Genomic DNA, 22512 nt, shown 5'->3' on the forward strand with positions numbered 1-22512 from the left:
TAGAGACACATATTTCCCTCAGATTACACAGATCCACAAAGAATTCTAAATCAAACCCAATTTTGATAAACTCCCATATCTACTGGGTGAAATACCACAGTGTGTCATCACAGCAACAAGATTTGTGACCTGTTGCCACAAGAAAAGGGCAACCAGTGAAGAACAAACACCATTGTAAATACAAACCATATTAATGTTTATATATTTTCCCTTGTGTACTTTAACCATTTGCACATCGTTACAACACTGTATATTTACATAATATGACATTTGTAATGGCTTTATTCTTTTGGAACATCTCTGTGAGTGTAATGTTTACTGTTCATTTTTATTGTTTATTTCACTTTGTATATTGTCTACTTCACTTGCTTTGTTAATGTTAACATATGTTAACACCATCTCCACTCATTCTCACAGACGGAGGACATATCCCCCAGTCCCTCTTTTCATTCTGTCTTCCTTCTTCCTTTTATTTTAACATTATTTATAATTGTTATTTTCAGAGTATTTAACGTTACTGAAACCCCACCTTCAAAGAAAACATGCCAGAATAGTTGTGACAGAGACAGAAGAAAACGAACCTGCATGGAAGGGAAATGCCAAAACAACAAACAATATCTCTGTTTGTGTAAGAAAGGCATTTTGTTTTGGTGGGAGTTCATGTGTTGTCAGTGTGTGTTGTCAGTGTGTGTTGTCTGTGTGTGTTGTCTGTGTGTGTTGTCTGTGTGTGTTGTCTGTGTGTGTTGTCTGTGTGTGTTGTCTGTGTGTGTTGTCTGTGTGTGTTGTCTGTGTGTGTTGTCTGTGTGTGTTGTCTGTGTGTGTTGTCTGTGTGTGTTGTCAGTGTGTGTTGTCTGTGTGTGTTGTCTGTGTGTGTTGTCAGTGTGTGTTGTCTGTGTGTGTTGTCTGTGTGTGTTGTCTGTGTGTGTTGTCTGTGTGTGTTGTCTGTGTGTGTTGTCTGTGTGTGTTGTCAGTGTGTGTTGTCTGTGTGTGTTGTCTGTGTGTGTTGTCAGTGTGTGTTGTCTGTGTGTGTTGTCAGTGTGTGTTGTCTGTGTGTGTTGTCTGTGTGTGTTGTCTGTGTGTGTTGTCTGTGTGTGTTGTCAGTGTGTGTTGTCTGTGTGTGTTGTCTGTGTGTGTTGTCAGTGTGTGTTGTCTGTGTGTGTTGTCTGTGTGTGTTGTCAGTGTGTGTTGTCTGTGTGTGTGTGTGTGTGTGTTGTCAGTGTGTGTTGTTTGTGTGTGTTGTTTGTGTGTGTTGTCTGTGTGTGTGTGTGTGTGTTGTCAGTGTGTGTTGTCTGTGTGTGTTGTCTGTGTGTGTTGTCAGTGTGTGTTGTCAGTGTGTGTTGTCAGTGTGTGTTGTCTGTGTGTGTTGTCTGTGTGTGTGTGTGTGTGTGTGTGTGTGTGTGTGTGTGTGTGTGTGTGTTGTCAGTGTTTGTTGTCTGTGTGTGTGTGTGTGTGTTGTCAGTGTTTGTTGTCTGTGTGTGTGTGTGTGTGTGTGTCTGGGTGGATTCCTTGGTGGGAGTTCATGGTCGTCCATGTGTTGTCTGTGTTTGTTGTCTGTGTGTGTGTGTGTGTGTGTGTGTTGTCAGTGTTTGTTGTCTGTGTGTGTGTGTGTGTGTGTGTGTGTTGTCAGTGTTTGTTGTCTGTGTGTGTGTGTGTGTGTGTGTGTGTGTGTTGTCAGTGTTTGTTGTCTGTGTGTGTGTGTGTGTGTGTGTGTTGTCAGTGTGTGTTGTCTGTGTGTGTGTGTGTGTGTGTGTGTGTGTGTGTTGTCAGTGTTTGTTGTCTGTGTGTGTGTGTGTGTGTGTGTCTGGGTGGATTCCTTGGTGGGAGTTCATGTGTCTTCTGTGTTTGTTGTCTGTGTGTGTGTGTGTGTGTGTGTGTGTGTTGTCAGTGTTTGTTGTCTGTGTGTGTGTGTGTGTGTGTGTTGTCAGTGTTTGTTGTCTGTGTGTGTGTGTGTGTGTTGTCAGTGTTTGTTGTGTGTGTGTGTGTGTGTGTGTGTGTGTGTTGTCAGTGTGTGTTGTCTGTGTGTGTGTGTGTGTGTGTTGTCAGTGTTTGTTGTCTGTGTGTGTGTGTGTGTGTGTGTCTGGGTGGATTCCTTGAACGGAGGAGATATGCTCTCTACAAGTGCAGGATCTTCCCCCTCTGCCAGATTAGTCCATAGGCACACACGGGCGGAACCGCACACACACACACACACACACACACACACACACACACACACACACACACACACACACACACACACACACACACACACACACACACACACACACACACACACACACACACACGGTTTTGACAATTTTACTTCAGATTCGGACTTGTCTGGAAACAGGAGACAAAGGGCTGTGAGACATGGGTTTACATCTAGACTCTTGTAAAGGAGGAAGTATACGGAGGGTACAGGGCAACAGGGGACGAACAGCAGAGGGGCTATTGATTTTGGAGCAGGGGGAAAGGGGGGAAAGGTCTATAGCGGTGTGCCAGTGCATCCAGCTTAACCTCCTTGGGTACCGGTCGGTGTTGTGGAAGCGCCTTTTACTGAACCCCTCCCGGAGGTCCTGGTACTCCGAGGGAATGGCAGAGAAGTTCGGGGCGACTTCCGAGCCCCCAGGAAGACTCCCTGGGGCAGGCAGAGATGATTTCAGGCAATGGGTGCGGCAGAACGTGCTCCAGCCCACGATGGCACCAGTAGACCAGTCAATTGAGGGATTGTGTCGCTGGAGCCAAGAGAATCCCAATACCACAGGAACCTCTCAATGTGGTTCCCCGACACTCATAGGTTGTTGGTGCGGGGGTATGGTGGGTGACCCGGCCTATAGAGCGCCCATCCAGCGCTCTAACATCCATGGGAATGAAGAGGGGTTGAGTGGGGATGCCCGGCTCAGACGCCAGGGTAACATCCATCATATCGGCCCCCGAGTCGATGAGTATCTGGAGAGACTTGGACTGGTCGCCCCACAGCAGGGTGGCATGGAGAGGGGGGCGAGTAGGGAGAGAAGCAACATTATCCTTAAGACCCTCCAGAGTACTCATTCCTACCAATGAGCTAGGTCTCTTGAAGGGACAGGTAGACACATAATGACCAGCAGTACCGCAATACAGACAACTCTGGGTGTTAAGTCTGCGTACGTGTTTGGCTGGAGACAGCCTAGCCCTGCCAAGCTGCATCGGCTCGGGAAGGGGAAAATCAGCAGTCTTCGGAGGCTCTTGGAGGAACTCGGGTAAACTCGGATCCTCTTGGGGACGAAGACGCCGGGTATTCCGGAGTTCATCAGATGCAAGGTGGGATCCCTGAGTGAGCGATTGGGACCACAATCAGACCTCTTCTTCCTCCTACGTTCCCGTAGCCGTCCATCGATCGGATGGTTAAGGCAATGAGCGAGTAGAGCGAGTAGAGATCCGTCAGTAGTTCCCTGGCTGCAAGCTCGTCCTTTACTTCCTCCGATAATCCGTGCAGGAACATGTCGATCAGCGCTTCCGGGTTCCAGGCACCCTCCGCTGCTAGCGTGCAGAAATACACCGCATAGTCTGCCACACTGAGGGAGTCCTGCCGAAGCTGGAGTATCTTCCGGGCAGCCTCTCTCCCGGACACCGGAGCCTCGAAAACTTTTCTCACCTCCGCCACGAATACCTCCAGACTGAGGCAGACGGCGGATTGTTGCCTCCACACCGCCGTGGCGGACATCAGTGATATAATGTACGCTATCTTCGAGCGGTCAGAGGGGAACGAAGAAGGCTGCAGCTCGAAAACGAGGGAGAACTGGGAGAGAAAGGCCCTGCTGGTTCTTGAATCTCCATCGTAGTGCTCCGGGGGAGGTAAGCTGGGTTCCCGGGAAACCGGGGTGACAGCGCTGCTACCAGCCGGGTTACTGAGGGGCTGGGAGGTTACCGTCATGGTAAGCTGCCTAGTAGGCAACCCATGGAATTGCTCCCGCAAAGCGTCCAATACTAGGTCGTGACGTTCGGCCACATCCTGGATCCCTTACATCAGACTATGAAGCAACTCCTCATGTCGAAGCAACTCCTGGCGTTGTGGAGCTGGTCCAAGTCTGCTGGTTCAGTCATGGCCAGTTCGTACTCTCAGCTTTCAGGTAAGACCCAAGTGCAGACTGTGTTGAAGTAACAATGTTTATTACAGCAACAGGGGCAGGCAAACGACAGGTCAAGGCAAGCAGGGGTCTATAATCCAGAGTAGTGGGGCAAAGTTACAGGACGGCAGGCAGGCTCAGGGTCAGGACATGCAGGGGTCAAAACCAGGAGGACAAGAAAAAGAGAGACTGGGGAAAAGCAGGAGCTGAGACAAAACGCCGGTTGACTTGAACAAACAAGATGAACTGGCACAGACAGACAGATAACACAGGTATAAATACCCAGGGGATAAGTGGGGAAGATGGGTGACACCTGGAGGGGGTGGAGACAAGCACAAGGACAGGTGAAACAGATCAGGGCATGACAAAAAGGAATTGAAAAGGAAGAATATGATCTGTATAGGTAGGTTGAGACAACACACGTTTCATGGTATTCCAGAGAACCAGAGAACCATTGTGGTTTTCTAATGGTTTTCTGTTTGAACCAACTTCCTCTACACACTGATTATAATACAGAGACTATAACACTCTGACTGGCTGTAACACTCTGACTGGCTGTAACACTCTGACTGACTGGCTGTAACACTCTGACTGGCTGTAACATTCTGACTGATTGGCTGTAACACTTTGACTGGCTGTAACACTCTGACTAGCTGTAACACTCTGACTGGCTGTAACACTCTGACTGACTGGCTGTAACACTCTGAAGGACTGGCTGTAACACTCTGACTGGCTGTAACACTCTGGCTGGCTGTAACACTCTGACTGGCTGTAACACTCTGGCTGGCTGAAACACTCTGACTGGCTGTAACACTCTGGCTGGCTGTAACACTCTGACTGGCTGTAACACTCTGACTGACTGGCTGTAACACTCTGACTGACTGGCTGTAACACTCTTACTGACTGGCTGTAACACTCTGACTGACTGGCTGTAACACTTACTGGCTGTAACACTCTGACTGGCTGTAACACTCTGGCTGGCTGTAACACTTACTGGCTGTAACACTCTGACTGGCTGTAACACTCTGACAGACTGGCTGTAACACTCTGACTGACTGGCTGTAACACTCTGACTGGCTGTAACATTCTGACTGACTGGCTGTAACACTTTGACTGGCTGTAACACTCTGACTAGCTGTAACACTCTGACTGGCTGTAACACTCTGACTGACTGGCTGTAACACTCTGAAGGACTGGCTGTAACACTCTGACTGGCTGTAACACTCTGGCTGGCTGTAACACTCTGACTGGCTGTAACACTCTGACTGACTGGCTGTAACACTCTGACTGACTGGCTGTAACACTCTGACTGACTGGCTGTAACACTCTTACTGACTGGCTGTAACACTCTGACTGACTGGCTGTAACACTTACTGGCTGTAACACTCTGACTGGCTGTAACACTCTGGCTGGCTGTAACACTTACTGGCTGTAACACTCTGACTGGCTGTAACACTCTGACAGACTGGCTGTAACACTCTGACTGACTGGCTGTAACACTCTGACTGGCTGTAACACTTACTGGCTGTAACATTCTGGCTGGCTGAAACACTCTGGCTGGCTGTAACACTCTGACTGGCTGTAACACTCTGACTGGCTGTAACACTCTGGCTGGCTGTAACACTCTGACTGGCTGTAACACTCTGGCTGGCTGTAACACTCTGACTGGCTGTAACACTCTGACTGGCTGTAACACTCTGACTGGCTGTAACACTCTGACTGGCTGTAACACTCTGGCTGGCTGTAACACTCTGACTGGCTGTAACACTCTGACTGGCTGTAACACTCTGACTGGCTGTAACACTCTGACTTTTCCCACTGTTGTGTGTGTGGTCTTCTTGTGAAGTATGACGCAGCTCAGAACGACTCTTTGACTTCTCTCTGCCCCCTCTTTCTCTCTTTCTCTCTTTCTTTCTTTCTTTCTCTCTCTTTCTCTCTCTCAACCTACTGTGCTCGTGTTACCAAATTCTCCCTGCCAAGGTCCTGTTCCGACTCATAACACGACGGAAGGAAGGAGAGAGTGAGGGAGGAAGGGACAGAGCGGAGGAGAGAAGTTGGCAGAGGAAAGAAACAGAGGACAGACGGAGGGAGGCCAGAAAACACGAGACAAGAGGGAGGGTCTGTGATGTCACGGAATTTCTCAGTGCAGACAGACGTCAAGATTGACTCTAGTTAAAAGATATGCTATATGACCAAAAGTATGTGGACACCTGCTCGTCAAACATCTCACTCCAAAATCATGGACATTAATATGGAGTTGTTCCCCCCCTTTGCTGCTATAACAGCCTCCACTCTTCTGGGAAGGCTTTCCACTAGATGTTGAAACATTGCTGTTATGACTTGATTCCATTCATCCACAAGAGCATTAATGAGGTCGAGCACTGATGCTGGGCGACTAGGCCTGGCTTGCAGTCAGAGTTCCAATTCAACCCAAAGGTGTTTGATGGAATTGAGGTCAGGGCTCCGTGCAGGTCAGCCAAGTTCTTCCACACCGATCTTGACAAACCATTTCTGTACGGACCTTGCTTTGTGCATGGGGGCATTGTCATACTGAAACAGGAAAGGGCCTTCCCCAAACTGTTGCCACAAAGTTGGAAGCACAGAATCGTCTAGAATGTCATTGTATACTGTAGCGTTAAGATTTCCCTTCACTGGAACTAAGGGGCCTGAACCATGAAAAACAGCCCCAGACCATTATTCCTCCTCCACCAAACTTTACAGTTGGCACTATGCATTGGGGCAGGTAGCTTTCTCCTAGCATCCGCCAAACCCAGATTAGTCCGTCAGACTGCCAGATGGTGAAGCGTGACTCATCAATCCAGAGAACACGTTTCCACTGCTCCAGAGTCCAATGTCGGTGAGCTTTACACCACTCCAGCCGACTCTTGGCATTGCGCATGGTGATCTTCGGCTTGTGTACCATTTCATGAAGCTCCCGACGAACAGTTCTTGTTCTGACGTTGCTTCCAGAGGCAGTTTGGAACTCGGTAGTGAGTGTTGCAAACGAGAAAAGACGCGCTTCAGCACTTGGTGGTGATATGGGCAATTTATTGGGGGGGGGGTTAAATTTGTAAAAATTCAAAAAAACAGTTTTTGCTTTGTTGTTATGTGGCATTGTGTGTAGCTCTATGAGGAAATGAACAATTGAATCCATTTTAGAATAAGGCTGTAACCTAACAAAATATGGAAAAAGTCAAGGGGTGTGAATACTTTCCAAACACACCCTATATATTTAACATTTTATTTTATTATTTTCTCCCCAATTTCGTGGTATCCAATTGGTAGTAGTTACAGTCTTGTCTCATCGCTGTAACTCCCGTACGGACTTGGGAGAGGCGAAGGTCGAGAGCCATGCGTCCCCCGAAGCACAACCCAACCAAGCCGCACTGCTTCTTGACACAATGCCCATCCAACCCGGAAGCCAGCCGCACCAATGTGTCGGAGGAAACGACCTGGTCAGCGTGCACTACGCCCGGCCCGCCACAGGAGTCGCTAGTGCGCGATGAGACAAGGATATCCCTACCGGCCAAACCCTCCCTAACCCGGACGACGCTGGGCCAATTGTGCGCCGCCCCATGGGCCTCCCGGTCGCGGCCGGCTGCGACAGAGCCTGGACTCGAACCCAGAATCTCTAGTGGCACAGCTAGCACTGCGATGCAGTGTCTTAGACCACTGCGCCACTCGGGAGGCCCTATATTTAACATTTTCATCCTAAAAATGTATCAAATTGAGGTAGCATTAGTTTCAATGGGCTCCATGCCTCTGGCCTCAAAGTGCCTTTCATGACAGTAGGCCCAAATGTAGGGCACTTTGAGGCCAGAGGTAAGGAGGTTCTCAAAAGAAGGGCACTAAATAGGGAATAGGGTGCCATGTGGGACGCAGATGTCTCCCGTCTGCTGTCCCATAACTATAGAGAGGCTGAATCAACATTGCAGACTTTGGTCTGAGGAAGTGGAGGAAGGTTGATTGTTCTGGTGGTCCTGGAGATGAAAGCGGGAGAGACCAAGAGACCTGACTGCACTGTAACACTGTAACACTGTGGAAGTCCCACTGTAAAACTCTTTGTTTTTATTCTTGCTTGACCTTTAGCGGTCTGAATGAGTGTAACAAATAAGCAGTGGGCATCTGAAGGTAGTGATGGTATAACACTCACACACACTCACACACTCCCCCATTTCCTGTCTTTGATAGTGTCGTTGACAGAGCCTCTGACGGAGGAACAGTGGGTTTCAAACCAGTAAAGACTTGTATTGAACTAAAGAGGTTCTAGAATAGCTTGCTTAACTTTATGAGGTTTCTGCTTTGTTTTCTGTAGTGTGTGTGTGTGTGTGTGTGTGTGTGTGTGTGTGTGTGTGTGTGTGTGTGTGTGTGTGTGTGTGTGTGTGTGTGTGTGTGTGTGTGTGTGTGTGTGTGTGTGTGTGTGTGTGTGTGTGTGTGTGTGTGTGTGTCAGGCCTACTCACTGGTGATTTTAACATGTACATCTTGGTGGGGAAAAGATTTTTTAACATTTTTTATGCATGCCGGCAAGCCACCACACAACACTAAACAATACATTAATGGCACTATAACGGTGACAAGTGGTGCAAACAAACTGTTAGGGCCTACATAAAGCTGTTCCAACAGCAGAGCTTTCTTTTCAGCACCATGGAGTGAATCCTTACCACCTCTACACCTGGCTATCAGTGGAGCCTTGTCTGGCAGCGAAACAGTTCGTTCAGCCTCATTTACTCCCTTAGCTGATATGTCTGACTTGCTTAAACAATGTGGTTTCTACTGACAATTGAAATGTACAAACTATGGCGTAAGGGGACGACATGCAGATAAAAGGCAATCCGGAATTTCCATTAAATCAAATCAAATCAAATGTATTTATATAGCCCTTCTTACATCAGCTGATATCTCAAAGTGCTGTACAGAAACCCAGCCTAAAACCCCAAACAGCAAGCAATGCAGGTGTAGAAGCACGGTGGCTAGGAAAAACTCCCTAGAAAGAAACCTAGAGAGGAACCAGGCTCTGAGGGGTGGCCAGTCCTCTTCTGGCTGTGCCGGGTGGATATTATAACAGAACATGGCCAAGATGTGCAAATGTTCAGAAATGACCAGCATGGTCAAAAAATAATAATCACAGTAGTTGTCGAGGGTGCAGCAAGTCAGCACCTCAGTAGTAAATGTCAGTTGGCTTTTCATAGCCGATCATTCAGAGTTAGAGACGTCAATGAAATAGTTTTTTTCCCTCATCACTCTACACGCAATACCCCATAATGACAAAGTAAAAATGTTTTTGGGGAAATTTTTGCAAATGCATTAAAAATAAAAAATGAAATATGACATTTACAAAGTTATTCAGTCTTTACTCAGTACTTTGTTGCAGCACCTTTGGCAGCAATTACAGCCTTGAGTCTCATTGGGAATGACGCTACAAGCTTGGCACACCTGTATTTGGGGAGTTTCTCCCTTTATTTTCTGCAGATCCTCTCAAGCTCTGTCAGGTTGGATGGGGAATATCGCTGTACAGATATTTTCAGTTCTCTCCAGAGATGTTCGATCGGGTTCAATTCCAGGCTCTGGCTGTGCCACTCAAGGACATTCAGAAACTTGTCCCGAAGCCACTCCTGCGTTGTCTTGGCTGTGTGCTTAAGGTTGTTGTCCTGTTGGAAGTTGAACCTTCACCCTAGTCTGAGGTCCTGCGCGCTCTGGAGCAGGATTTCATCAAGGATCTCTCTGTTCTTTGCTCCGTTCACCTTTCCCTCAATTCTAACTAGTCTCCCAGTCCCTGCCACTGAAAAACATCCCCACAGCATGATGCTGCCACCACCATGCTTCACCATAGGGATGATGCCAGGTTTCCTCCAGACGTGACGCTTAGCATTCAGACCAAAGAGTTAAATCTTGGTTTCAACAGACCAGAGAATCTTGTTTCTCATGGTCTGAGAGTCCTCTATGTGCCTTTGGGCAAACTCCAAGCAGGCTGTCATGTGCATTTTACTGAGGAGTGGCTTCCTTCTGGCAACTCTACCATAAAGGCCTGATTGGTGGAGTGCTGCAAAGATGGTTGTTCTTCTGGAAGGGTCTCCCATCTCCACAGAAGAACTCTGAAGCTCTGTCAGAGTGACCATCTGGTTCTTGGTCACCTCCTTGACCAAGGCCCTTCTCCCCCGATTGTTCAGTTTTGCCAGGCGGCCAGCTCTAGGAAGAGCCTTGGTGGTTCCAAACGTCTTCCATTTAAGAATGATGGAGGCCACTGTCTTCTTGGGGACCTTCAATTCTGCAGATATTTTTTGGTACCCTTCCACAGATCTGTGCCTCGAGCTCAACAGACAATTTCTTCAACCTCTTGGCTTGGTTTTTGCTCTGACATGCACTGTCAACTATGAGACTTTATATAGACAGGTTTGTGCCTTTCCAAATCATGTCCAATCAATTGAATTTACCAAATGTGGACTCCAATCAAGTTGTAGAATAATTTCAAGAATGATCGAAGGGAAACAGGAGGCAGCTGAGCTCAGTTTCGAGTCTCATAGCAAAGGGTCTGAATACTTATGTAAATAAGGTATTTCTGTTTTTATTTTTAATACATTTGCAAAAATGTCTAAAAACCTGTATTCACTTTGTCGTTATGGGATATTGGCTGTAAAGTAACAGCATGTAGAATAATTCAAGGGGTCTGAATACTTTCTGAAAGCACTGTATATATATATATAAATATTTTTTAGCTCATATCTTTTAGCTAAAAAGGTGGGGCTCAAAACAGGTGAGCGGTTGCCACTGCGCCTACTCCTGCTGCCTCCCTCCAGCCCTCGATGTCGCCGGTCTACTAACCACCAGTCCTGGCAACGCACATTGCGCACACCTGGCAACCATCATTGTGCACACCTGCTCCCCGTCGTTAAGCACACCTGGACTTCATCACCACCCTGATAACTCTACCTTCGTATAGCCCTCATCAACCTTAGTCATCTGGCAGTATTGGTTCTGTCTTCATGTCCAGATGCATTTCTTGTTTTGTTTGTTATTATTTATCTCACCATCTGCACCTGCTTCCTGAGTACCTGTGTCTTCGTTACAGTGTGTGTGAATGCCAGTGAGAGGTCTGCTATGCAGTTCTTTGTTAAAACCAAGATGATCATGTACTGTTGCTGAATGTTGAAACAGGTTTAAAAATCCCTCTGCTGTTGTTTTGAGGGTGTACTGACTGTAGGTTAGTGTGAGGTTAGACATTAGAGACTGGGAATGAAAGGCTAAGATTGTTTGTAGGTGTACGTACTGTAGTAGATTCCTAATAGAAATAGAAGCTGAGTTAGATTCGGGCCAGGATTCAATCCGATCAGCTTTGTCATTTATAAGCTACAGTGAATGTGGTCTCCGTGAACATTGCCTTTAAAAGGCGCATACCCAACAAACCGCCATCGGCTTGACTCCCGGCCTAGGGCACCTGGAGCTATGGGAAAGGTACTGTTTATGACAATGTTTGAATTGGCTACTGGTGGTAACCCTCTGACACACACTGACACACTCTAGTTCAGCTCTCCAACATGCTCTGACAGGAAAACAGAGGAATGTGATAAATGAGGCGTGGAGGAGAGGAGCGAGGGAGGCAGTGAAGGAGTGTAAAAGGGTTGCCCGGGGCTGCCCTTCTTCATCTTTGAGATCAGACAGGTGAGTAGACCAGCTGAGCAGACCGGGTGAGCAGACCGGGTGAGCAGACCAGGTGAGCAGACCAGGTGAATAGACCAGCTGAGCAGACCAGCTGAATAGACCAGGTGAGCAGACCAGGTGAATAGACCAGCTGAATAGACCAGGTGAGTAGACCAGGTGAGTAGACCAGCTGAATAGACCAGGTGAATAGACCAGGTGAATAGACCAGGTGAGCAGACCAGGTGAATAGACCAGGTGAGCAGACCAGCTGAATAGACCAGGTGAGCAGACCAGGTGAATAGACCAGGTGAGTAGACCAGGTGAGTAGACCAGCTGAGCAGACCAGTTGAATAGACCAGGTGAGCAGACCCGTTGAATAGACCAGGTGAGCAGACCAGCTGAATAGACCAGGTGAGCAGACCAGCTGAATAGACCAGGTGAGCAGACCAGCTGAATAGACCAGGTGAGCAGACCAGCTGAATAGACCAGGTGAGCAGACCAGCTGAATAGACCAGCTGAGTTACACAGTAGCAGCAGTAACCTGAGGCCGTCAGTATGTGACAGAGCAGTTCTCAAGTACATCAACGCTGTTTCTCTAACAAACACATCACATTTCCCCAGTGGAATGCTTCCCCTAGCAGATATGGGAGAGAGAGAGAGAAACTCAAAACTCAAAACTCTGTGTCCCACTGCATTCTCTAGTTTTAGCCCACAGGCAGAGCCTGTGGATAACTGCCATTGTTTCAGTGACACGCTAGCCTCAGGCTCTCATAATGCAAGACGACCTTGTATACTATGCAAGGTATCTGCAATCTGCAACACATAACCTGACAGTGTCTACTAGCTACGTCACCTGATGTGACTGAACTAGGGGGTATCTGATTGGTGGATAATTACTTCCGTTCTGTACTGTCTAAGGTTATGCGGGAGGGACAAAGAAAATAAGGACAATTAAAGAGTTTCGTTCTCACAGAAGGAGAGTGAGAGAGAGAAAGTATGAGAGAGAGTTCCCTCCCTGTCAGCTGTATAGCAGTAGATGGAAGGCTGGGTTCAGAGTGACTGAGGTAGAATTAATAAATAAATGTCCCTTTACCAACTGGCTTCTGTTTCCTGCCAAACACCAAGGAGCATCAATACACATACACACCCAGGATTCCTGGAAAAATACAGCAATACATCTTTATCAGTGATTAAGCCACCAAGACTGTGATGCATTTATATTTTCCTTTGTCTTTCAGGAAGACAAGGCCTATTTTTTATCTCTCAATCAGGAACCGGAAGATAAGGTCTTACAGTGAAAGTCATTTACACTTTTCTGGGTGTGATTGCTGGACGTGACACCCCTCTGAGACAGCTCTGGTATGTCATTGGCACACATGGATACTCTCAGCCTCATTCCTCAGTAGCTTGGAAAGCCCTGTCAGTGGGTGTTGGGTAAGAAAACGTCCAACGGCTCTAGTTAAATATTGACAACTCCTGAAATAAACGAACAGGTACTGTGTGTGTGTGTGTGTGTGTGTGTGTGTGTGTGTGTGTGTGTGTGTGTGTGTGTGTGTGTGTGTGTGTGTGTGTGTGTGTGTGTGTGTGTGTGTGTGTGTGTGTGTGTGTGTGTGTGTGTGTGATTTATGACCGGAAGGCCTTTGTTGTTTTACAATTTTCAACATGTTTGAAGAGCAAACTTTTCAACCTTTTACCTTTTCAGCACCTTTCATCATCAGTGGTTTCCTTTCTGTAATAAAATCAGTTTCCACATCCCAGACTCTGTAATCCTCCAGGACCAATATCACAATACTCTATTTATTGTACCATTAACACAGTATATTGCTATACAGCAGACCTTGGTTCAATAACTATTTGAATATTTTCAAATACATTTGAGCATTTGCTTTAGCCTGCCTGGAGTGCCAGTGGGGCGAGGTTTGCACCTTTGAGACGTTCTATTGGTTCCATTGCAACAGGCAAGCTCAATCAAGCACTAATACAGTATTTCAAATGATTTCAAGTACTATTTGAACCCATGTCTGTTATACAGCACCTCATCATTGGACATGGGACCTTGAGACATTGCCCCTAGGTTGGACTGTACTGCACAGATCCACTCTGTTGATGATGGTGTCATAGAGATGTGTTCACAACACAACAACGTCATCATTTGATGTTTAAAAACCTAAAAAGAACGTTATGGGAATGCTGGCTGTTGTGGGTTATAGATAGCAATGATTACACCATCACTCGCTTTTTCCCTCTAGGTCTCTTACGCTCTCACTCACTCACTCACTCACTCACTCACTCACTCACTCACTCACTCACTCACTCACTCACTCACTCACTCACTCACTCACTCACTCACTCACTCACTCACTCACTCACTCACTCACTTGAATAACAAGCAAATTACTTGCATGAAAGAAGCAATCAAATGTTGCAAAATCAGTACACATTATTAAAAACAATAGCCATTTCACCACAACTTACAACACTCTCTCTCTCTCTTCCTCTCTACAGCAGCTTACTTTCCAGTATACACTTTCCCCACAGGAGGTTGGTGGGACCTTAATTGGGGAGGAAGGGCTTGTGGTAATGACTTGAGCGAAATCAATGGAACGTTATCAAATACATCAAACTCATGGTTTCCATGTGTTAGATGTCATTCCATTTGCTCCGTTCAGGCCGTTATTATGAGGTGTTCTCCTCTCAGCAGCCTCCACTGACTTCCCTCCCTGGGGCCTGGTCTGTCCAGAAACATTTCTACCCTGTATATAACATCCCCACTCGAGGGCCTGGTCTGTCCAGAAACATTTCTACCCTGTATCTAACATCCCTTCTCCTGGGCTTTCTACCCTGTATCTAACATCCCTTCTCCTTGGCTTTCTACCCTGTATCTAACATCCCTTCTCCAGGGCTTTCTACCCTGTATCTAACATCCCTTCTCCAGGGCTTTCAACCCTGTATCTAACATCCCTTCTCCAGGGCTTTCAACCCTGTATCTAACATCCCTTCTCCAGGGCTTTCTACCCTGTATCTAACATCCCTTCTCCTGGGCTTTCTACCCTGTATCTAACATCCCTTCTCCTTGGCTTTCTACCCTGTATCTAACATCCCTTCTCCAGGGCTTTCTACCCTGTATCTAACATCCCTTCTCCAGGGCTTTCTACCCTGTATCTAACATCCCTTCTCCTTGGCTTTCTACCCTGTATCTAACATCCCTTCTCCAGGGCTTTCTACCCTGTATCTAACATCCCTTCTCCTTGGCTTTCTACCCTGTATCTAACATCCCTTCTCCAGGGCTTTCTACCCTGTATCTAACATCCCTTCTCCAGGGCTTTCTACCCTGTATCTAACATCCCTTCTCCTGGGCTTTCTACCCTGTATCTAGGAGTTGGTAGTTCAGGCTGTATCAGTCTCTGTACTCTGGGTAATAGGAGTTGGTAGTTCAGGCTGTATCAGTCTCTATTCTCTGGGTAATAGGAGTTGGTAGTTCAGGCTGTATCAGTCTCTGTTCTCTGGGTAATAGGAGTTGGTAGTTCAGGCTGTATCAGTCTCTATTCTTTGGGTAATAGGAGTTGGTAGTTCAGGCTGTATCAGTCTCTATTCTCTGGGTAATAGGAGTTGGTAGTTCAGGCTGTATCAGTCTCTATTCTCTGGGTAATAGGAGTTGGTAGTTCAGGCTGTATCAGTCTCTGTTCTCTGGGTAATAGGAGTTGGTAGTTCAGGCTGTATCAGTCTGTGTTCTCTGGGTAATAGGAGTTGGTAGTTCAGGCTGTATCAGTCTCTGTTCTCTGGGTAATAGGAGTTGGTATTTCAGGCTGTATCAGTCTCTATTCTCTGGGTAATAGGAGTTGGTAGTTCAGGCTGTATCAGTCTCTATTCTCTGGGTAATAGGAGTTGGTAGTTCAGGCTGTATCAGTCTGTGTTCTCTGGGTAATAGGAGTTGGTAGTTCAGGCTGTATCAGTCTCTATTTTCTGGGTAATAGGAGTTGGTAGTTCAGGCTGTATCAGTCTGTGTTCTCTGGGTAATAGGAGTTGGTAGTTCAGGCTGTATCAGTCTCTATTTTCTGGGTAATAGGAGTTGGTAGTTCAGGCTGTATCAGTCTCTGTTCTCTGGTTAATAGGAGTTGGTAATTCAGGCTGTATCAGTCTCTATTTTCTGGGTAATAGGAGTTGGTAGTTCAGGCAGTATCAGTCTCTATTCTCTGGGTAATAGGAGTTGGTAGTTCAGGCTGTATCAGTCTCTATTCTCTGGGTAATAGGAGTTGGTAGTTCAGGCTGAATCAGTCTCTATTCTCTGGGTAATAGGAGTTGGTAGTTCAGGCTGTATCAGTCTGTGTTCTCTGGGTAATAGTAGTTGGTAGTTCAGGCTGTATCAGTCTCTATTTTCTGGGTAATAGGAGTTGGTAATTCAGGCTGTATCAGTCTCTATTCTCTGGGTAATAGGAGTTGGTAGTTCAGGCTGTATCAGTCTCTATTCTCTGGGTAATAGGAGTTGGTAGTTCAGGCTGAATCAGTCTGTGTTCTCTGGGTAATAGGAGTTGGTAGTTCAGGCTGTATCAGTCTGTGTTCTCTGGGTAATAGTAGTTGGTAGTTCAGGCTGTATCAGTCTCTATTCTCTGGGTAATAGGAGTTGGTAGTTCAGGCTGTATCAGTCTCTATTCTCTGGGTAATAGGAGTTGGTAGTTCAGGCTGTATCAGTCTCTATTCTCTGGGTAATAGGAGTTGGTAGTTCAGGCTGTATCAGTCTCTATTCTCTGGGTAATAGGAGTTGGTAGTTCAGGCTGTATCAGTCTGTGTTCTCTGGGTAATAGGAGTTGGTAGTTCAGGCTGTATCAGTCTCTATTCTCTGGGTAATAGGAGTTGGTAGTTCAGGCTGTATCAGTCTGTAATCTCTGGGTAATAGGAGTTGGTAGTTCAGGCCGTATCAGTCTCTATTCTTTGGGTAATAGGAGTTGGTAGTTCAGGCTGTATCAGTCTCTATTCTCTGGGTAATAGGAGTTGGTAGTTCAGGCTGTATCAGTCTGTATTCTCTGGGTAATAGGAGTTGGTAGTTCAGGCTGTATCAGTCTCTATTCTCTGGGTAATATGAGTTGGTAGTTCAGGCTGTATCAGTCTCTATTCTCTGGGTAATAGGAGTTGGTAGTTCAGGCTGTATCAGTCTCTATTCTCTGGGGAATAGGAGTTGGTAGTTCAGGCTGTATCAGTCTGTGTTCTCTGGGTAATAGGAGTTGGTAGTTCAGGCTGTATCAGTCTCTATTCTCTGGGGAATAGGAGTTGGTAGTTCAGGCTGTATCAGTCTGTGTTCTCTGGGTAATAGTAGTTGGTAGTTCAGGCTGTATCAGTCTCTATTCTCTGGGTAATAGGAGTTGGTAGTTCAGGCTGTATCAGTCTCTATTCTCTGGGTAATAGGAGTTGGTAGTTCAGGCTGTATCAGTCTCTATTTTCTGGGTAATAGGAGTTGGTAGTGCAGGCTGTATCAGTCTCTATTCTCTGGGTAATAGGAGTTGGTAGTTCAGGCTGTATCAGTCTCTATTCTCTGGGTAATAGGAGTTGGTAGTTCAGGCTGTATCAGTCTCTGTTCTCTGGGTAATAGGAGTTGGTAGTTCAGGCTGTATCAGTCTGTGTTCTCTGGGTAATAGGAGTTGGTAGTTCAGGCTGTATCAGTCTCTGTTCTCTGGGTAATAGGAGTTGGTATTTCAGGCTGTATCAGTCTCTATTCTCTGGGTAATAGGAGTTGGTAGTTCAGGCTGTATCAGTCTCTGTTCTCTGGGTAATAGGAGTTGGTAGTTCAGGCTGTATCAGTCTCTGTTCTCTGGGTAATAGGAGTTGGTAGTTCAGGCTGTATCAGTCTCTGTTCTCTGGGTAATAGGAGTTGGTAGTTCAGGCTGTATCAGTCTCTATTCTCTGGGTAATAGGAGTTGGTAGTTCAGGCTGTATCAGTCTGTGTTCTCTGGGTAATAGGAGTTGGTAGTTCAGGTTGTATCAGTCTCTATTCTCTGGGTAATAGGAGTTGGTAGTTCAGGCTGTATCAGTCTCTATTCTTTGGGTAATAGGAGTTGGTAGTTCAGGCTGTATCAGTCTCTATTCTCTGGGTAATAGGAGTTGGTAGTTCAGGCTGTATCAGTCTGTATTCTCTGGGTAATAGGAGTTGGTAGTTCAGGCTGTATCAGTCTCTATTCTCTGGGTAATAGGAGTTGGTAGTTCAGGCTGTATCAGTCTGTATTCTCTGGGTAATAGGAGTTGGTAGTTCAGGCTGTATCAGTCTCTGTTCTCTGGGTAATAGGAGTTGGTAGTTCAGGCTGTATCAGTCTCTGTTCTCTGGGTAATAGGAGTTGGTAGTTCAGGCTGTATCAGTCTCTGTTCTCTGGGCAATAGGAGTTGGTAGTTCAGGCTGTATCAGTCTCTATTCTCTGGGTAATAGGAGTTGGTAGTTCAGGCTGTATCAGTCTGTGTTCTCTGGGTAATAGGAGTTGGTAGTTCAGGTTGTATCAGTCTCTATTCTCTGGGTAATAGGAGTTGGTAGTTCAGGCTGTATCAGTCTCTATTCTCTGGGTAATAGGAGTTGGTAGTTCAGGCTGTATCAGTCTGTATTCTCTGGGTAATAGGAGTTGGTAGTTCAGGCTGTATCAGTCTGTATTCTCTGGGTAATAGGAGTTGGTAGTTCAGGCTGTATCAGTCTCTATTCTCTGGGTAATAGGAGTTGGTAGTTCAGGCTGTATCAGTCTGTATTCTCTGGGTAATAGGAGTTGGTAGTTCAGGCTGTATCAGTCTCTATTCTCTGGGTAATAGGAGTTGGTAGTTCAGGCTGTATCAGTCTGTATTCTCTGGGTAATAGGAGTTGGTAGTTCAGGCTGTATCAGTCTCTATTCTCTGGGTAATAGGAGTTGGTAGTTCAGGCTGTATCAGTCTGTGTTCTCTGGGTAATAGGAGTTGGTAGTTCAGGCTGTATCAGTCTGTATTCTCTGGGTAATAGGAGTTGGTAGTTCAGGCTGTATCAGTCTCTATTCTTTGGGTAATAGGAGTTGGTAGTTCAGGCTGTATCAGTCTCTATTCTCTGGGTATTAGGAGTTAGTAGTTCAGGCTGTATTAGTCTCTATTCTCTGGGTAATAGGAGTTGGTAGGTCAGGCTGTATCAGTCTCTGTACTCTGGGTAATAGGAGTTGGTAGTTCAGGCTGTATCAGTCTCTATTCTCTGGGTAATAGGAGTTGGTAGTTCAGGCTGTATCAGTCTCTATTCTCTGGGTAATAGGAGTTGGTAGTTCAGGCTGTATCAGTCTCTATTCTCTGGGTAATAGGAGTTGGTAGTTCAGGCTGTATCAGTCTCTGTTCTCTGGTTAATAGGAGTTGGTAGTTCAGGCTGTATCAGTCTCTATTCTCTGGGTAATAGGAGTTGGTAGTTCAGGCTGTATCAGTCTCTATTCTCTGGGTAATAGGAGTTGGTAGTTCAGGCTGTATCAGTCTGTATTCTCTGGGTAATAGGAGTTGGTAGTTCAGGCTGTATCAGTCTCTATTCTCTGGGGAATAGGAGTTGGTAGTTCAGGCTGTATCAGTCTGTGTTCTCTGGGTAATAGGAGTTGGTAGTTCAGGCTGTATCAGTCTCTATTTTCTGGGGAATAGGAGTTGGTAGTTCAGGCTGTATCAGTCTCTATTCTCTGGGTAATAGGGGTTGGTAGATCAGGCTGTTAGTCAGGCACTGGGAAATGTCAGGGTCATATATCTCCATTCCACAGACCCTTCAGACAATGCTGCCTTTTAAATCCTAAATGTCTTCGGCCAGGCAGGCGGGAGGGAGGCCTGTGTGTGTGTGTGGTGTGTGTGTGTTGGGCGGAGGGGGAATCCCTGAGACAAATGGACCGTATTCCCATGCTAGGCTCTGAGGCGATGCTTCCAGTGCCAAGACAGATACACAAGACGCTGTCTTTCACAGATGCTTGAGGAAGTCCTGGGGTAAAAAATGTGGACCTTTTGATTTCTGCCAGGGAAGAGTTCTTAGTTCTAAGTTCAAAGTTCAAAGCTCTAAGTTCTTAGTTCTAAGTTTAAATTCTTAGTTCTACATTCTACATTCAAGCTCTGTTATACTCTTCTAAGTTCAAAGTAACTGCTTGCCTGACCAGCTAGGAAGATAGAGAGGGGAGTAGAAGTGTGTTGAGTTGGAGAGAGAAGGAAGGAACACACTACTCATGGCCAATAATAAGTTACAGTATGAAGACAGGGCTCTCCAGTCGGCCTCTCTGACACCTCCCATGGTGACAACTGTGTTTATGTTCCTATCATTATAACCTACACTCCCTACTGTCAGGGTGGACAGTACAACACAGCTGCTGTCTATGCTTTATTATGTATTAATATAGAGAAGATGAGAGGATGTGGCAGAGACAGAGCTGTCCCGCTGGACCTGAGTGATCCTTCCAACCAAATAAACATTGTCGGTCACAGCCGGTCAGTGAGGTCAGGGCCAGACAGAGACGGATGAAGATCAACTATTTGTTCCTAATTCCTCAACAATTTTTCTGGCTATTTAGGTGACCCTTTTTGGGTCAAGACCACCCCTGGAGGCAAATCTTCCATTTTCATACCAGCAGTCTCAAAAAGACGTGTTTCAACCATCAAGCTTATTCAACATCCAAGACCTGACAATAAAGATTTTGTGGTTGTCTCTGGAACATCCCGTTCCGTTCTGTAGAGGTGCAATAGGTAGGGTTTTGACAGTCTGACAGCTCGCTAGGTGTTCTGCCTGGGCATGACTGTGTTGGTGACAGAATATAGAACCTCAGGACTCCCTCTAATGACATCACAATGACTGAGCGATGTTCTCAGAATGGTGGAATGTAGCGCCAGGGACCGGGTTTCCTCTGCCTCGCTAGCGGTCAGTTGGTATCTCCTTTCAGATTACTACTCTTTTATTTGCTTGTTCATTTAATTTCCTTCTCCATCGGACGTAATATGTTGTTTACTCAGTAAATAGAGACTCCTCCCTGTGGTAACCATGTTGTTTTGCTTAGACACACAAACGATAGCACACACACACCACAGATAACATCCCTGAAACCACACCAGTTTTATAGCTGCCTACCGCCCTAGCCGGCCTGCAGAAGGGCCTGTTCAAAGCTCTATAGGCATGATAAAACACTTAAGGTTAGCCTTGTGGCAAGAGTGAGTCAGGATGGTAGACAGGCACGTGGTTTTGATAATGGAAACAATAGAAACATATTATATCCATAAAGCATTGGCCGGCTGTAACCATGGCAGCAAATACAAGGAAACACCTGATGCATTGAATTGATAATCAATCAATATTAATCAATATAATTACAATAGAAAAGATTGGAACAGATATTTTGACAAGATAATGTTTGATAAATCCACTTGATGATATAAGTGTGTTGTTTGTTTATTTTGTATTTTTTTTAATTTATTTCACCTTTATAGGGTTAGGGATGCCTCTGTCACATTACAGTCACAGACAGTGTGCTGATAGGGTTAGGGTTGCCTCTGTCACATTACAGTCACAGACAGTGTAATGTGCACCCCCCTGCCACCAACCCCTTGCCCCCCCAAGTCTAACCCCACACTCTGTGTACAGTGAGGTTACATAGCCAGAATTCCCCCCCTTCTGTATTTAGCAGGTCCCCCCCGATCTAAAAGACCTCATTAGTCTGGAGGCTCGTGTGGTCACATGGTTGGGGGGGTGGGGTGTAATTTACGAGGTAACATTATGTAATTTCACCTCACACACACACACATATATCCAGCCAATCCTGCCCTAGACCGGACCCCAATATTAACTCCAGTATTAACCCTTAGTAAGGCTGATGATGCAGGTCATGCAGCACGGTGTGTGTGTGTGTGTGTGTGTGTGTGTGTGTGTGTGTGTGTGTGTACAGTTCTGGAGGTGATGACATCTCTTTTCAGCACGTCAGAATAAATCACCCAGACCCAGGTCATTGTTGAGTAGAGGTGTGTGTGTGCATGCGTGTCTGTTTGGGGCTATGTGTGCGTTATTAATACTCTAGAGGGGGTAGTTGGGGGATTTGAGAACGCTTCTTGGGTTTCAGAGCTTCTGAGCTCAGAGACAAATGTCCCTACATGGAATTTTTATTCTCCCCACCCAAAGTGCTAATGACCATCCCCACTCCCTGTCCTGCCTGTCCATCCATCAGACACCACCGGATGCATAATGGAGTCTGCTGTCTTAACCTCTGTAGGGGGTACACACACACACACTAGGTTAGAGTGTTGGGCCAGTAACTGAAAGGTTGCTGGTTGGAATACCGGAGCCGACAAGGTAAAATACAAAATAAAAAGTCTGTCGCTGTGCCCTTGAGCAAGGCAATCAACACTAATTGCCCCGGGGGCGCTGTACCATGGCGAGGGGGCGCCTCACTATGGTGAGGGTGTGCTGTACTATGGTGAGGGTGTGCTGTACTATAGTGTGGGTGGGTGCTGTACTATGGTGAGGGGGCGCTGTACTATGGTGAGGGGGCGCTGTACTATGGTGAGGGTGTGCTGTACTATGGTGAGGGGGCGCTGTACTATGGTGAGGGGGCGCTGTACTATGGTGAGGGGGCGCTGTACTATGGTGAGGGTGTGCTGTACTATGGTAAGGGGGCGCTGTACTATGGTGAGGGGGCGCTGTACTATGGCGAGGGTGCGCTGTACTATAGTGTGGGTGGGTGCTGTACTATGGTGAGGGGGCGCTGTACTATGGTGAGGGGGCGCTGTACTATGGCGAGGGTGCGCTGTACTATAGTGTGGGTGGGTGCTGTACTATGGTGAGGGGGCGCTGTACTATGGTGAGGG

The sequence above is a fragment of the Salvelinus namaycush genome, chromosome 5 (assembly GCF_016432855.1).
Source record: "Salvelinus namaycush isolate Seneca chromosome 5, SaNama_1.0, whole genome shotgun sequence".
Taxonomy (NCBI): domain Eukaryota; kingdom Metazoa; phylum Chordata; class Actinopteri; order Salmoniformes; family Salmonidae; genus Salvelinus; species Salvelinus namaycush.